The sequence below is a fragment of the Pelecanus crispus genome, chromosome 1 (assembly GCF_030463565.1).
Source record: "Pelecanus crispus isolate bPelCri1 chromosome 1, bPelCri1.pri, whole genome shotgun sequence".
Classification (NCBI taxonomy): domain Eukaryota; kingdom Metazoa; phylum Chordata; class Aves; order Pelecaniformes; family Pelecanidae; genus Pelecanus; species Pelecanus crispus.
Genome location: NC_134643.1, coordinates 58,630,272 through 58,647,196, shown reverse-complemented (window position 1 = coordinate 58,647,196; position 16,925 = coordinate 58,630,272).

Below are 16,925 nucleotides of genomic sequence, written 5' to 3'. Positions count from 1 at the left end.
TAACAGCGACTCAGTGTTCTTAGAAGAAGATGCGCAAAATAATAATTTAGAAAAAAAAAACAAAAAAAAACAAAAAAAAAACTTTTCCAAAGTTTGGTACGAAATCCAAAAATAAAATCTTCTTCCTTAAGGTGTCATTTTCTTAAAATGCTCCTTTTCTTCCTTACGCCCGCTTGCTTTCTAGCGAAAAGTTGCGACTGCACATTGAATTTCTTCCCCTTACATTAGGTTCTGGCTTGGGCGCCGTCTCGTTCGAAGTGTTGGCGGTTCGCTTGGACGTGAGGTTTGCTTTGGGTTTGGAGACAGGTGAGAGCAAATGTTTTCGCTCTGGGTTGCGTGTGTGTGCGTGCGTGCGTGCGCTGAGCCTTGACAAGCCTCAGAGCAGAGCCGCTACTGCCTCCCGCGCTCTGTTGCAACAAGAAAGGGGGAAAAAAAAAACAACAGAAAAAGGTGAAATTGAAGGGGAGGCGAGAGAGCCAGTGGGTCTTTATTTTAGTCTGCGAGCTGCAAGAGAGACTACTGGCACTCTGGGGCTGCTCCTTTTATAAAGGAGAGGAGATGGGTGGAGCATACTTCCTATCCTCCTCTTGGCTGGGTTTCAAGGCAAAAAATCTAGTGAGGGAGTAGCAGTCCATTGCTGACAAAATAAAAAGTGTGTTAATTCAAATGATAAATTAATTAAAAATTACTAATACTGTAATAACACGTATAATGTGGCTTCAATATCGCGTGAGGAATGGGGACAGAAATTCCTCCCTCCTCAGCAAGAGATAAGAAGAGAGGAGTTCCCGGCACGGTAGTTTGTTATTTTTTTGGCCCCGGGTTCTCACTGTTGCAGTCAGGAGCCCATTTCTCTAAGCTCCACTTGCCCTCTTCCCTGCCCTGCTACACCACTAGCTCCAGGGATAGAGAAGGCTTCAATATCTTACATCTCTTTGTGTGCAGGGGAAAAAAAAAAAGCCAGAGAAATTTAAACGTTGCTACAAGACAATCTGGTGTCGCTTGTGGCACCGGGAGGTATTTTGCTGCATGATTATCTCCACGATGTAATAAACATCTGAAGGGAAATTAAGCAAGCAGATATTTGCTGGCGGGGGGAGAGGGATGGGGAGGGGAAGGCTGCTAACAGGTGAGTTCAAGAAAGAGTCATATCCTATTGAAAAAACACCCGTACGCACGCCCTCTCATGTACATACAATCTCCTGGTGCGGAGTTGCACACTCGCAAAGCACACTCCAGGCACGACCAGGAGGGGTTTCTGCACCATCTTTGTGCAGGCTCGTATCCACCGATACATTCCTGCACCGTCATGCACCGCAGGCACTCGGCAGCCGTTCGCTCTGAATCCCAAGCATCTTTCCTGCTTTTTCTATGCTACGCACACGCTTCTAGCCGAGCCGCTCGCATGCACAGCTACGTGCAAATTTTGTCTCATTCACACATCCCTGGGCATCCATGTGTTCTCCTTCACTCTCCCCCTCTCTCTTCCTTTCTCACATACATACACCCGCCAGCATACCAGTGGCCTCATCTCACAGCATCACACATGCTCCCTTAGACTATCTAGGTGCCTGCGAGTCTCATGCAGCCAACCCTCTCTAAAATGCACGGTCTCGCACCGGCACTCCCGTATGCACCACCCAAAGCATCCGGGTACAAGGAGCAGCTACCAGGACTGAGCAGCAGGCAGCCCACCAAATGCTCTTCTGTAGCAGGCATCTGACAACACCTCCCAGCTTGGCAAGCTACACCCCTGAACCTGACTTTGGTCTCGTGGATGTGGATGTTGGTCAGGAAGCACAGGGACACAAGGAGGGCTGGGGGTCCTCCATAGCTTTCTTAAAATGGCATAGCTCCTCTGCTCCTCCCATCCCAGAGACAGGTAACTCAAACACAAAAGGAAAGGTCCTATGGTAGGGCAGCGTGTCAAGATGCTTTTGGGTCACAAGGGATCACTGCACTTCACCCTGACCCGAAAGAGGGGGTAGATTTCTCTACAGGTGGGGGGGTCGTCAGAGCCATGCTGTCTCCAAAGCCCAGGCCACCTGAGGTGTGTGACTGCAGAGATAAGGAGTGTCCTGGGAGTCCCTCAAACGGAGTCTGAAGTGGCTTGGTCCCAATTTTGGAGCTCAAGTGGGAGGAAGTAGAAATGCAACACATACCTTTGCTCATTTCCACTGCCAGAGACCTTAACAGGACTTTACCTTAGATGCTCCAGCCATGCTAGCCCTGTCCCACCCCAAATTCCTCTGGACGCTCTTAGAATTCCCCTCATTCTCCATCCTGGCCTGCCAGCAGCGTACCAGCCATTTCACATGATCACAGTTTGGCTCCGGCCCCCCGGCAGGGTGGAGCTACTACCCGACCTGGGCACTGAAGCTCCTTCTGAAATCTGCAGGAGGCTCCAAAAAAAGGTTTTAAGAGGACCTGGGTCCATCTCACCTCGCACCAGATGGCACCGGCCAAAGGAACGCCGTAGCCCTGGGCTCCTTTGTGGTCAGCTGGGGGGAAAGCTGAGGATTTGGGATGGCCGAACCAGCTTCTGGAAGTCCTTCTATCTGTGTAGAGGGAGCTGAGGGCAGCTAGGTCCCCAGCGTCCATGCCCTCATTACTTGTTTAAAGTTCATAAGGGGTAAACGGAGGCTCAGGTGCCCTTTGAGGATCTCTGCCCTCAAATAACCTGGCGTGGCTCCACCAACTTCATGCCATCTTGTTCAAGCTGTGTAGGGGGTCCCCCACGCCGCAGTGGCTGCCTGGCCAGGACAGAACAGCCTGCATGTGGGAGGGTTGATTAAACTCCTCAGCAGGGAGAGATATCACTGCCGGAGAGGAGAAGGACTCAGCAATAAGCTAGCAGGGACTGCTGCAAATTTCTTGCTCGGTAGCAACAAGAGCTGCTGCAGAGCCTGGTTTTGGGGGGCTATGTGTGGTGTGGTTTTTTTTTTTTTTAAATATCCGGCTACATTACATGCGAGCTGGGATAGAAATAGAGTTATTTATTTTCATGTGGATGATGCCGGGCAGTTTTTAGAAGCTCGACATCAGAAACAAAAAGCTAATCCCTGTTGAACCTCCAGACGGTAAGGAAGAGGATGTTTGGAATTTGACTAATCATCTACCTATGACTCTGCCTGGAAATAGAGCAAAATGATATTCAAGCTGCTCAGGCTTCAGTCGCTTTTCCTTACTCTTTCTGCTTTTAAGACAGGGACAGATTTTTGTCTAGTGAGGTCTTTAGACTCACTAAAGGCTGGGCCAGTCTCATTGGCATTGAGTTCAATAGGGGCACGTGCACTTAAGACTGCTGTGCCTTGAGCCGGGAGGGTGCTCCTTTGATTCTCTTGCTTTTGTGAAATTAGCTAGTCATTTATCCCATGAACCCCTAAATCTAATGGGGACAGCTCTATCTTCCCCTCACCTGGCCTGTGGGGTGGGTGCGGAGGCCTGCGGGGCTATCGGTGGCCCCGATGTCACAGGACAGGAGTTTGAAACCACCATTGCATATGGTGGGAAGATACTTTGAGGCTGCATGAAGTGGCTGGACCATAAAAATGTCCTGTTAGAGCATCACGTCTTGACAAGGTCCGGTTGCAACCGTGTTAGCTGGCAATGGCCCCGCAGGCAAACCGCAACAATAACAGAGATTTCATAAGAGCCTGTAGCAGGGTTTCTTATTAAAACACTTTCACCACCACTACAGCTTTGTAACCTGCGAACAGCTGAACTCATCTCCTTGGTTATTTTCTTATCACTAGGGAGGAGGGCAACACGTGTCCGAGGACAATAGGCAGTTCCTTGCTGCAAGGCTGCTCTCCCCTCATCTTATATCGGTGGAAAAAATGATCTACTAGCCACCATCCACAGAGACACAGTGTGAGGGGTGATATCTCCTTTTTTATTTATTTATTTATTTTTTTAGAGGGGATTGAGAGTTGTGAAAGAGCAGGAAGAAAAACAGGGCTTACAATGGAAAGCAAGACTCAGTCTGAACAGCTGAGATGTCTCAGCCTCTCCATGATGAGTCCTATTTTGAAAAACAATCAATGGAAAGAAATTAGGAGGTGTTGACAGCCAACGTGTAGTCAGCCCGCCCACTCAAGGTATCTAACTTTGGTGTTGCACCCGCTCCGGTCTCTAAGTTCAGGAGAGCGATGAGCAATCCCTACGCCTACTCTGCGGGACTGCCGCAGCCGTCAATGGAGGGGAGCAGGCGTGACACTGAAATGAAGCACCTAGAGTAAGTCTGATGCCTAGTTTACACCAGGAGGCCCATTCTGTGGGCGCAGCGGTCTTACACCACATCACCTGGTTGTATGAGGTTTATCCCAACCCGAGCGATCGGGACAGAGTCATCGTACGTAGCTTACGCCGCTGTTTACACCATTTGCCCCAGGGGCTGCCACGGTGGGAGCTGCCCCAACTTCCCAGCGACTGAGTTTGGTCTAACAGAGGAAGAAAGGAGGAAAGAAGAGACCAAAGGAAGGAGACAGAGGCAGGCAGGGAGCCTGGTGTTTATATTTGGTCCTGGAGAAATGGCAAAGCCTCGGGGTGTCCAGGGCTTGAATAATTTGCCTTCTCACTCCTGGTGCTGGCAGGGAAAGTGCTTTCCAAGGATGAGTAAAGCCCTCGCAGGGCAACTGGCTCAAGGGGAAAGGGAAGGTGTCACCTGGCGAGCAGGCGTTTGGTGGGACCTGCCAGGCTTCCTCCGGGAACCCCTGCTCTGCCTGTCTCTCCCCGGGGGAGGGATTCCCCCAGCCCCTCACCGCCTCCTTCATCTCACCCATTCCTGGCAGAAACCTGGCAGAGAGGAGAGGATGGGGAAGGGGGACAAGCGCACAGACGCACGCAGAGGGCAGAGCGTGGCCCCTGACAAGGGCAGAGAGGGAGAGGGCTCGCGCCGGCTGCAGCTTGCTGCCCCGCACTTTGGGGTGAAGGAGAAGGCAAAGGCATTTCACATCTCTGCAGACGTGCAGCTCAAGCAGGATTCAAAGAGAGAAGGCAAACCTGGGGGGACTGATTTCCCAGCGCTTTCCCGTGTGCACACACGTTCCTACGACAGGTGGGGAGGAGGGGACGCAGCCTTTCCTGCTCACGCTACCATATATTTCTCCCCCCCCAACCCCCAAGTTTAGGGTAGAAGGGAACAATTTCCTTACTCTGGCAACCATCCATTATGTCTATGGATCTGCTCCCCACCCCATTCCCCCTCTCTTTCCTGTTTTGATGAAAGGAAAAAATGTTCTGCTTTCCTTCTTTATTTTTCCAGACTGGTGAATAGCACTCGAAAGGAATTTCTCTCCCTCCCCCCTTCCCCTCTCCCAGTATAATAAATATATATGTATGTGTGTGTGAATACACCACACATCGCAGGTCATCTGTTGTTTTTCAAGAGGCATATACTATTTTTGTTTCCAAATTGATTAGGTGGGCAGCAGTCCCCCTTTCCACTGACACCACCCCAAACACCGCTCCCCCTGCCCTCGGCCTCTGCCACTCACCGTCTCCTCATCCTTTGCCCATGGGTCCACAGCGAGCGGCGGTGGCGGTGGCAGCAGTGAGAAGGAAGCTTGCTGAGCTGGAGTAAAAATAGCCCCAGCAGTTACTCAGCTCAGAACGTAACATGACTCATGATTTGAAATGAACATGAGGGTCGAAAACCAAAAGCAAGCGACTCTCCCTTCCGCCCCCCCCTCACCTGCTATCGCTGCTCATATCGCAGGGAGAAACCCACTCTAAATACTGCTTGTGGCGGGTGAGGGCACCGGCTGAGGCGGAAAGCCCCCCGCGAGCGCTGGTCCTCCCGCCCGTGCCGATTCGGTTGCGCCGACACCAGCAGCGGGCAGATTTGGTGACGCTGCGCCCAGCCCTCAGCTCATTTACCTCTCGTAAACCGCAGGCCCTGAGCAAAACTGGCATCCCATAGATACAGCTGGACAAAACACCCTGCGGCACCCTTGCGCCGGCGTAGCCAGCAGCAGGTTCGCAACAGCACCAATGCAGCTGGGCACCCCGCTTTGCCTGCACCTGCGGTGGCCCCAGCCTGGGACAGGGGAGACGAGCGGGTTTGTGCCCACAGGCCACCCTGCGCCCCGTCCCCCTCCCCGGGCAGGGTGCCCCCCGCACGGCGTGGAGGACACCCTGCTCCCAGGGGTGCGCGGGAGAGCAGCACCCCTGGCATGGCGGGAGGCAGGCCGTCGCTATCTGCTGGCCTGTGTAATAAAGGAGGGAGTTTAAAAATAGACTTTGAGCTGCGATTCCGGAAAAGCAGCAAGACGTATAGAGCGGGTGTGTATTTATCCTACACACCCTGTGCCTGATGCCCCGCTGGCATGGGGACCTGCCCCAAAGCAAAGGCGCTGCTTGCCGGTCACGGGTGCTTGCCAAGGGGCCCTCGTGCCAGCCCTTACGGCCGCCTTGACCGCCGCTGGCGGTGGGTGCACGGGGTTTAGGGAAGCCCCGAGCTCTGCCTTGCGGGTACCAGGGCTGCTCAGAGATGCTCACCCACCACCCCATCCCAAGGCCATTTGCAGCAGTGGGACACGCACCTCTCGCCCACGTCGAACTGACCCGATCTGTGACTCCTCCGCCCCCGTATACCCAGACAAAGTGGCATCTCTCAGGACAAAGCCTTTCAATAGATCCCCTGCCCTCTGCCCTCTCCCAAACAATGAGAAATCAAGGAATATTGTCCGAGCTGAATAAAAAGATCTAAATTTAGAGTGTCTGATGTGTTCTTGGTTTCCTGCCATGACTCCCCTCCTCCTCCCCAGCCTCCCTCTTCATTGCTCGCAAGCCTTGTGCACAGAAAGTTTTCTGATGGGGTGAGATCACCACCAAGACCCTGTCTCCCCAGTGATGAGACAGAAAGGAATTCCAAGTTTGACTCTGGTCTCTATTTTTGTAGGGCAGGGAGGAGGAGAGCACACCGTTTTCTGCCTCACCGGCTTAGATGTACCGAGAGGAGAGAGAAACCTAAGGTCAAGAGAGAGGGAACTTTCTCTCCCACTTCAGTCTCCTCGTGTCCTGGCCCTGATGTGCCCCAAACACTGCATCCATATGTTTCCACCTGCTCACAGCATCCTCGCCTCCAGCTCTGCCACGGCAAGTCCTTGGAGCAGCTCTGCCACTGTGCTGTTCCAGCCCAGAAGCCCTGGCTTGTGGACCCTCACTGTCCTCCCACTTTCCCTGAGCAGGTCTGGCAAGAAGCAAGCAGCTCAGAAAGAGCAGATAGAGGCAGAAGAAAGCCCAGCCCAACCAAAAAAAAAAAGCCAAGAGGGGAGGGAGAGGAGGGGTGTTATCCAGCAATGTACTCCTGATGTTTAAACAAGGGACTCCCTTGGGTTCATGCCTGATAAGGCTGGGTGTCAGGGGAATCTATTCATTTGTTTTCCTCTTTAAACAAAAAGGCCTTCCCATAACCACAGCGGGGAAGGAGCCAACACCTCTTGACGAACAGACTTCTCTTAAGTGCACACGCGGGAAGCCTTTCTGTCTTGCTCTTGGAGAGGAAAAAAAGCCTGGACCGTGAGTATTGACCACACTGCTCAGTGTCAGTGGAAAGGGGAGCGTGGGACAGCAGTATTTTCTGCACGAGGATGGACACCAGGAGCATGTCTGCGGGGTGTGTGGACATGCAGAGGTCCTTTCCGATAGCGGGATCCAGGCAGATGGGCTGGGGGACTGCCTCAAAAGCAAGGAAAACTCCTCCTTCCCTCCTTCAGCCTTGAACAGTGACTCCCGAGAGCCTCCTCCGACCCTCCCAGGCTTGGTGGCTGAGTCGGCGAGCAGGTGGAGCAGGGCTTTGAGGCCAGCCAGGCTCTCCCACGCTTTGCTCTCTTTTCCTGGCTGTGTAATCTGGTGGGGGGGGGGGGGGGGGGGGTGTATGAGTCTTTATTACTATTATTATTATTAATTTCCCTTTTGCCAAGAGTTTGGGGGCAGGCTCTTTGGAATGATGCTCGCATGTGCCAAGGACAGCACGTCAAGCGTGCCAGAGCCGTCGGTGGGACAGGAAGGGGGAAGGATCAGCACTAGGTGGTCACAGGGAGGGGGGAGAACTACCACAGCCCTGGCCAACATCATGTGAGCAGGCAGAGAAACCCGGCGGGGCTGGACCTGCTGGGGCAGGGGGGAATGCCCCGCTTCCCTCCCTCTAAGCCAGGGTGAATGGTACATGGGGCTCAAGAAGCAAAAGGGAGAGCCAGGAGCCATTTGTTGGTGGAGAGCGAGTTTAATGCCCGTTCCCAGCTCGGAGGGATTGGCAGTGCTGGAGGCTGGGGAATGGAAAAGTTCAGGTCTCCCGTTCCATGTGCAGCTGCTGCCAGAAAGCATCACGCTAATGGATGCAGCAGGGTGGGAAGGGAAAAACCAGCATTAAGGCCACTGGAGATGAGGCCTCCTACCATGGTCTAGCTTGTCACCAGCATGAGGGAGCAGCAAGAACAGGGCTGCTCCACAAAAGAGGACAAGCCAGGAGCCAGGGGTGACCCCAGCCCAGGTGGTGACCCCGCTGATCCAAGTACAGTCCCTCAGTACCTGAGCAGAGACAGAGATGGGACTGGCGATGAAGCGACCTACAAAGTGGGTCTAGAGTCCATCTAGGAAAACCAGTCAGTAAGCCAGGACAGCAGGAGACAGGACCAAGCATGGGCACACCTACAGCATAGCTGGGGTTAAATGGAGCTCCTGGACCATGAGGATGTCTGGGTCCAAGTCCCAGTTGAGGCTGGCCAGGACAGATAGGGCCCAGTAATGCACTCAGGGTCCTGACAACCATCAAGGTATGTTCTCACACCTTGTAGAGGTCCGGGTTTGATGGACGGCTCCTTGTGAAATGCCCTGGCTGCTGTTGGTTGGGTGACACACAGCCAGGGCGGGGACAAGGAGCTGGGACAGGATGGTGCCACAGAACCACGTCAGGGTCACAGTGTGGGGACAGGAGACTTGGAGCCAGGTTGGGATCATAACTTGGAAGCAGGGCAGGGCCATGAATCTGCTTCAGAGACACAGATATGAAAAAGGTGTCCCAGAGGCAGGAAGACATAGGGAGCCGAGCCCCCACTGTGGAGAGGCCAGGTAGCGGTAGGTGGCATGGGAGAGCCAGCGCTGAGGAGCCACGGGGACAGAAAAAGGGATGCAGTAGTGCCCTAGGGTCAGTGGGGTGCAAGGTCTGTGGCCTTCACCCAAGGAGGAGGCATGGGGCCAGGTCCCTCACAGCCCGAGGACCAGGCTCCATCGCGCACGGCTCAGGACTGGAGGGACCTCAGCTCACGGCCAGCAAGCAGCAGCAGCGGGGCTGCCCCACACAGGGGACCGGCCCAGGGCCAAGCACAACCCCAACGCAGTCCCACAGGCGATCAGCACTGCCAAGGTGACGACAGGGACAGATTCCAGTCACAGCCCTAGACAAGGCAAAGTTGGTCAGGAGCAGCAGGAGACAGGGCTGGAGACAGGGCTGCAGTGTAGGTCCAAGGTGCATCCTGGAGACAAAGCTACCACCAGCTAAGGTCTGGAGTCCATCTGGGACAACCAGTCAGGAAACCAGGACAGCCGGGGACAAGGCCAGGCACAAATACACCTGCAACTTAGCTCAGACCAGAAACAGGTACCTGGACCTGAGTTTAAATGGAGCCCCTGGGCAGAGGGGTGGTGGTCCCAGGAGAGCCTGGTTGAGGCCATTAAGCGCCACCGATGCGCTCAGGGCACTGCCAAGCATTAGCCATCCCCATGGCAGGACATTCCTAGCTCTTCAGGGCGTGGGGCCCGTAAATCTGTCCCTGGTGAGGCTCACCATCCGGGCAGGATGTTGATTACCTAAACCAGCCAGAGGGAAAAGAGGCTTGAAAGCCAAGACACACCTGAGCAACACGTAGTCAAGCTGAACTATCCTTGCCTGGCCTCATCCTTCTTTTGCTCGCTCTCCCTTTCCCTCTGGAATGACAATGCAAGATACTGCCTCCATCTCTGAAATCTATGCCAAGAAACTTTTATTTTTAAATGCACAAACAATGACCTAGCAGCTGCTCCAAGCCTTTTTTTTCCTTGCTAACAGAGTGGAAATTATATATATATTTATTAGCTCATCGGAGCTAAATTTCCCTTCCCACCATTCTTCATTAAAGGCAGATGTAAAATGACCCCCCGACTCCAATCTCTATTGAAGGGGGTGTGACCCCTCTCCATCTAACAGAAGTTTCCAGAAAGCCAGTTTCTCCCATCCTGCCTCTTTGCTTTGTCCAATTGTTGGTAGAGGGAGCCAAGAGTTTAAAATGCCATTTCGGCTGCCTCTCCATTATCTTGGGCAGAGGGAGGGTTGAGATACCTCAGAGAATGGAAAAATCCCGATAAAGGAGGGGAGTGTGGTACAGATATACCCTCATGTCTCACAGGCCCTTGGACCCAGCTGGGATCCAAGGATGCTTTCTTGTTGTTAAAAAGAAAAAACTATTTTTTTTTAAATATCAGCCATCTCAAGTTCTTGCTGGACTTGAAGTCAAGCCCAGCCTGCATGTCTTTACCCAAAGACTAGCCCTTCCCCATGCATTGGCCATGTGCCACTCCAGAGCAACTATCCTGACCTCACGCAGGGCAAACGGCGCCAGGGAGCTCCCCGCAGCCTTGCACTGCCCAGACGGGGCTGCCTGCACCACTCATGCTACCAGCAGAGGACCATCGTCACCACATTAGGATTGTCTAATGCAGTGCGTGCATTCATTGGCCTGAGGCACGGCAAGGGGATACAGTCTCCTGTTCACACCTCTGATGAAAATTTGATTAAAAGATGCAAAACATTTTGTTTTCTTTGTGTTCCCTCTGAAGGGATTCCTTGAAGGCATTACTTTTCTTCTCCTGTCCTCTTGAGGAAAGGTGCTGGGCTGACTGCTCTGGTCCCTTAGGTCCAGAAGTGATGAAGGAGCACACATCCCCTTCTTTCCCCGCCCTGCCAACCTGCCAAGATATTTGTGTGGGCAGTGGGAGACAGAGTTCATCGCACACACATCCTGTACAACCACCACTCGCCCCGTTTGAGAAGGAGCATGTGCTCCAAGGTGCAACAAGACCTCATCCTTTCCACTGAAGCAGCCAACCAGGGATACTTGAAACATGGATTTTGGTACCTTTGCCATGTTTCCACCTTTCTGCCATCCTTCTTCTCATTCTCCCCCCCTTCCCCCCACCCCGTTATTTATGGCCTGGATCTGGACTTGTCTTAACTAAGCAGAAAATAATAGCATGCTGGATGCTTCTGGCATCTGCTACAGCGACTTGGACTTGACTCCAAGCCATCGATCTAGGTGGTTGGCTCATGCTTTGAGAGGTGTCCTCCAGGATTTTGGGATCAACGGTCACTAGATGCATGTGCTGTGAGTTAGACCCCTCCGAATGCTCCAGCCTCCCAAGTCAATCTGCTTGGCATAGGTCCAAGACAGGACATGCCAGACTGGCTGTTTTTGACCTGGCAGTCGTTGGCAAGTCTGGGCTTCTCTGCATCGCCCCAGCCTGATGCCGGGTATGCCCCAAAGTTTTTGAGTTGTTTGATTACTGCCTTAATCTCCTCCAGTGTCTGAGCCACAATAGAAGGTCAAGTCAGACGTAAAGGCCGGCTCCTGCCGCTGCTCCGGGGTGACTGCAAATAGGTCAGACTTATCTCGAGAAAACACAGCTCCAGGAATGGCACAGCCTCTCTTGTCAACCTGTCTGGCCACTCTTTCTCCTTCCCCCTGGCTCGGTCCCAGCGGGACCCTCTGCGGGGCTGCCAGGGCTGCAGGAATCTCAGCAATGCCGGTCACACAAAGCCCTCCCCATGACAATAGCTCCTTCCTTCCTTTCCCGGTTCCTCCTTCCACCTCTGCAGCTCTCACACCTTCCCAGAGCTGCACCCGGGCCCCTCCAGAAGGTGCTGAGCAAAACCCCTCTCCCGCCCTCCTCCCCCAGCCCGGCTGGCTCCAGCCATGCAGGGCAGCCAAGTGGGTGCTTTTGGGAAGGAGGGGTGTCCGCGCAATGCAGTTCTTCTTGGGAACAGACATATTTACATCTCTGTCTGTGGCTGAAGGTGTGGTTTCAAAATTGGCGCAAATCACTTGGAAAAAAGCTTCTGGAGAAAGCGGCTCTCTTGCCTTTTCCCCTCTCCCTCCAGATGTGCATTCCCTTTTTTTTTCCCCGGTTTGTTCATTTTGTTGGGCTTGTTTTCAGCCGGATCAGCTCCAACTTGCCACCCTGCCACCTCCTTGCTCATGCTGACATAGGAAGCTGGAGAAGGCATGGCTAGGATGGGGGCAGCAGTCGTTTTGCTGGCAGCAGAAGCTTAGACCAGTGGAAACCAATCCTGAAACCACTCACTCCAAGACACTCTCTCTCTTCATGCTGGGGAGTATCCCTACGGCTATATGGGATGTATGTATCTATGGTTCTGCCTCCACTCAAGGGATGCTCCATACATCTCCAGAAGGCCACATAAGTGTGTGCAGGGAGATTTTTGCCATATAATTTCTTGCACAGGAATGGATGCCATGCAAATGGCCCAGAGATTCTCTACAGACTCATGCGTGTCCCCATATCCAAGCCTGTAGGATCATCTGCGTTTCTTATGTGAGGGGGCTGTACACCACAGCACAGCTTTGCCTTTTCCTTGCCCACATGGAGTTTGACAAGCCTGGAGCTGGGAGCCAAACCTACACAAGCTGCCCCATTCTTCTGGGCCTTGGCTGAGAGAAGTGAGGCTGGAAGAGGCAGCAAGGTTGCTGTAACCCACTGTCTTCTCCCCCTCCTCCTCAGCCTATTTCCTGACACAATTCCTATATAGGACAAGTTTCAGTTGCAATCAACTGTTAGGTTAATGAAACCCTGAATTAACCCCCCTTTTCTCCCCCCTCTCCAGGGAAACCGTCCCAGCGGGCAAAGCAAATCCCGGCTATCTGTTCTCTGCTCCGAGGGAGGCACATTCCCAAGGACATGTGTGGGAACTCGGGCTGGAGTGCCCTGCGGGGAGAGGGCTGGTTGATACGGACCTTTAAACCCCCCACACACATGTGTGCACAGGGACACTCACCACCCTCACCCCGAGGATGGTAGGAAGAGGGGGAGGGAGAATTGGGATTGTGTAATTGGGATTTCTCTTGCCCAACAGACAGCAGCTCCCCAGGGCAGCAGCAGGTAACAGGGCAGTGGCCGGTAAAGGCGTGAGAGCTTTCAGGCATTGCCTGGCAAGGTGTTTGCTGGCCCCAGACGTGCTGGTTCGCCGGTGATCTGAAGGGTGACCTGGCTGTGTGGCTTGGAAGAAATCACTGGATTTGGAGAGAGGCTGCTCCCTTCCTTTGGGAGCTTTTCTACCCAGGACCAAAGCTAGTGCAGGGCCACTCTGACTGCCGGTTAGCCAGGGGTGGTGAGCACCTTTGAAAACCTGCTGATGCTGGACTAATCAGTGTATTTTTCTAATGTGGTGCTTTTCCTCATTCAAGGTTTGCCATGAGGTTCCTGCCTGACTCTACATGTTTCCAGAGGCATTTTTTGCCTTTAGCACTGATGGAAATTACCAATCTAAAGACTTCAGTATATTAATACCGTGTATTTGTTTTCCTGCCTCTTCTTCTGAATTGAGGGGTTGCAGCTTAGCTCATGGTGGGGCTAGAAGAGTCTTTTCCTCTGCCTTTTCTGTTCAAGCTGGCACGCTAAAGGAGCAGGCTTCCCCCTCATTTGCACCTTTTCTGCATCCCAGATCTGGAGTGATGCTGGCCTCCTTCTGCTGAGGGACTGGGCTTGTCAGGAGCCGGCAGCAGCGGGGCGTTCTCTGGCCCTGCTCTAGCTCCGGGCAGGGATGCAGCAATGGGCTCTGAATCGTAAAGACCTGTGATTTTTGCCGAGAGGTGGTGCTGGGTATAAATGCCAAACTCGGAGTGATGCTTCTGTAAAAATGCGGGCAAGCTGGAAGGGGCTGGGGGGAGGGAGCGTGAGTTATACAGAACAGATCCTTTAGTCCTGTCTGGCACTAGCAATAATAGCAACAATAGTAATATTCATCATCATCACAGCATTCAGATATCAATTTCCATCTTGCAGTTTCTCTGTGTGCACTGACTCATTTATTTTCCCTGGTGAGACAGGGAGGAATTGTTAGCCTATGGCAGATGTGGGGAAGCAGACATCCCAAGCCCTGCAGAGAGGGCCAGTAGTGGGGTTTAGTTGATAAGTCAGTCCCTGCCTTCTAGTTCCATGTCCACAAGACTCTGTGTGATAAGTGTCTAGTAAAAGACGAGTACCCTGTCATGGTACCCCAGCCAAAGAGGACTTGGTGAATCAAAGTAACCATCTCTCCGAAACTATTTGGGATTATTTTTTCCCTAGCAAAGCTGTTATGGTGTGTGGGCACATGGGAAGGTATTTACCACCACTGTAAGCTCCTGAAGTCATGTTATGGGCTTTAATTTTCAGTGCTGAGGCTCTGGCACCTCGCAGTGGGACTAAATCGGCTAAGAAGCGTATCTAACCACGGAGCCATCCATGTGACGCATGAGCCACCGAGTGCAATGGAAGGCAGGCTCGTGGCTGAAGCCTTTTTCCCAGGCCAGCCTCCCCCGCTCCCAGCTGTGCTGGGCAGGGACCCTCTTTGCAGCGATGGGACCGTTGCGTCTGCAGCTCCGTGTCATCGCCGGCTATGCCTGCACGGATTCAATAGCAGCCATTGTCCCCGGGAAAGGTCACCCAAGCCAGGCACGCAGACGGCAGCGAGCGTGGAGGCTGCTGCTGGAACAACTGAGCACGGGGAAGGGAAGCGGGAGCAAAGGGCAGAGGGGACGGAGGGGATGGAAAGGCCAAGGACATCGGAGGAGGGCTGGGTTGCCTCCTGCTTGGGGGAGATTTTGGGGCCGTACGTAGTGAGGAATCAGACAATTTCCATAGGGTTAAGCTCGCACTTGTGTGGGCAGCACAGAGACCCTTGATGGGAAACGTCTAACACCAGAAAGCTCAAGGCTTTCCTAGGCAATCTGCTTTTCCCATAACTGGCTGCGCTTTTCTTTTCTTCCTGTCTTGAGCGCAGCGCTTGCAGGGCTTTAATGGCTTTAGCACCACACCTACAACAGACATCATCTAGTCTCCTCTTACATGTCTCAGTCCCCAGACAAGTGCTTTAGTGATTTACTATGTCTGACCTTGTGCTGTGTGACATAATGAAGGAATGTCCTCTGCATGGGATCCCATCGCCTTTATCATCCCGACGAGGTGCTGCGTTCGCAATGCTGGGGATTTTTCTGCCTGTTCAACGAGACCTTCTCTCCCCAGCCTGTTAGCGTTGGGTCGTTTTGTGCTTCTTACTGAAGCTTCACAAAGAAGCGGGGCTGGAGCCATTCTGGCAGTCATTTCCTTTCCCCTCAACCCCTCTCTCTGGAAAACACACTGGAATTTCACTAACAAATATTCCTCCAATTTCACGATCAGATGTCTGGGCTGTGAGTCCCACCCTGGTTTCTGTAACACGGCTTCTACCAGCCCAGGGTGGGCGTCTGCCTCCACCAATTCCTGCCTGCGAGGATATCCATGAAACCACTCACAAAGTCAAAGCAATTGCCAGCATTTTTTCCTAATCTATTCATAGTTCTGTAGGGCTTTAGTCAATGCTCTGGAAGCATATGCCATTGGGTGATCATCTTGCATTTGAACAGCTGCTAATCTCTGCAAATTTGCATTCACCAGGGTTTTTAGCCTCCTTGTTAATCTCAGGGCATTTAGTTTTGGGGTTTCTATAACAAGTATTTTTTAATTTTCGAAAGCAGTTCTCTTCTCATTATCGGAGGGATCACCCTGGGACAATCATTCTCCAGGGAGAATAGAATGGAGATAAATTAGAGATGCATTTAATTTTAATTCATTTAACATGCCCAGGATGAGCTGGAGGGTGGGCAGGGCAGCAGGGGAGAAAGAAAAGTGAGAACAGTTTGCCCCCGGGTACCTGTTGAGAGAGGCCTCACTCATTACATTATGAGACATCCTCATTTAGGAAAGATCACAGACCTGGGTTTTGCCCCAGACCCTGTGGAACCTCACTGTGCCCCTGGATATGTCTGCAAATCTCCAGGAGGCTCCTCCGTTTTGGGATCCTTCTTCCCAAACTATCACCTCCCAACCTTCTCCCTGTCCTTCCTCTGCAAGCCAGGGGACTAAGCAAGGGAAGGCAGAGCTACTTTTCCAAACTCTGCCTGCAAAAGGAGGTCCGCCGAAGCACGCTGCCAGCAGGAGACCCTGGGAGAGCAGACTGCAGCGCTGCTTGCACCGAGCTGGTAAAGCCTCCGGAGCCCAACTTCCCCTGGCTGAACCTGCTTGAACCTGCCCTTGCGCTCTGCCAGGCTTCTTTACGTTGGCACCAGCTCCTCTTCAACGAAAAAATAAGGGGACTTTCCCAGGCATCCTACTTTAGTGGTACCAAAATGAGACAGCTCTCAGAACGGACTGTTCTCAGTTACGAATATCCTTCTGCCTTTGCCAGGCTTGACTCTGCAAGGAGCTTTGGTGGCTGCTGCTATTTGGGTCACAGTTCCTCTCTTTGTCAGATTTCTTCTTCAGACTCCAGTTATGATTTCTGGTCAGTTTTATTCTAAATCAGCACGTCAAACACAGGCATTTCTAAAATCTCAAGACCTTCAGAGGCATGCTTCTGGGAGACCTCAGTTACCGAGAGAAGGGTCCTTGCAACCTCCAACATGAGACAAGAGAGTGAATATATTTGCACTTTCTTTGACTTCGGCTCTACAAACATTTTGTCTCTCATCCCTGTGCTGAACAGACCCTTTTCCTTCAATTGCCTTATGACCACTTCTTCAGAGGTTTGTCTGTGCTACCTAAAATCCCCAAAGTGCTATCAGAAAAGGACCAAGCAGCAAAATTAAGTATTTTCTTCAATATATCCATAGTCTTGGGATCCTGTTGCCAAAATG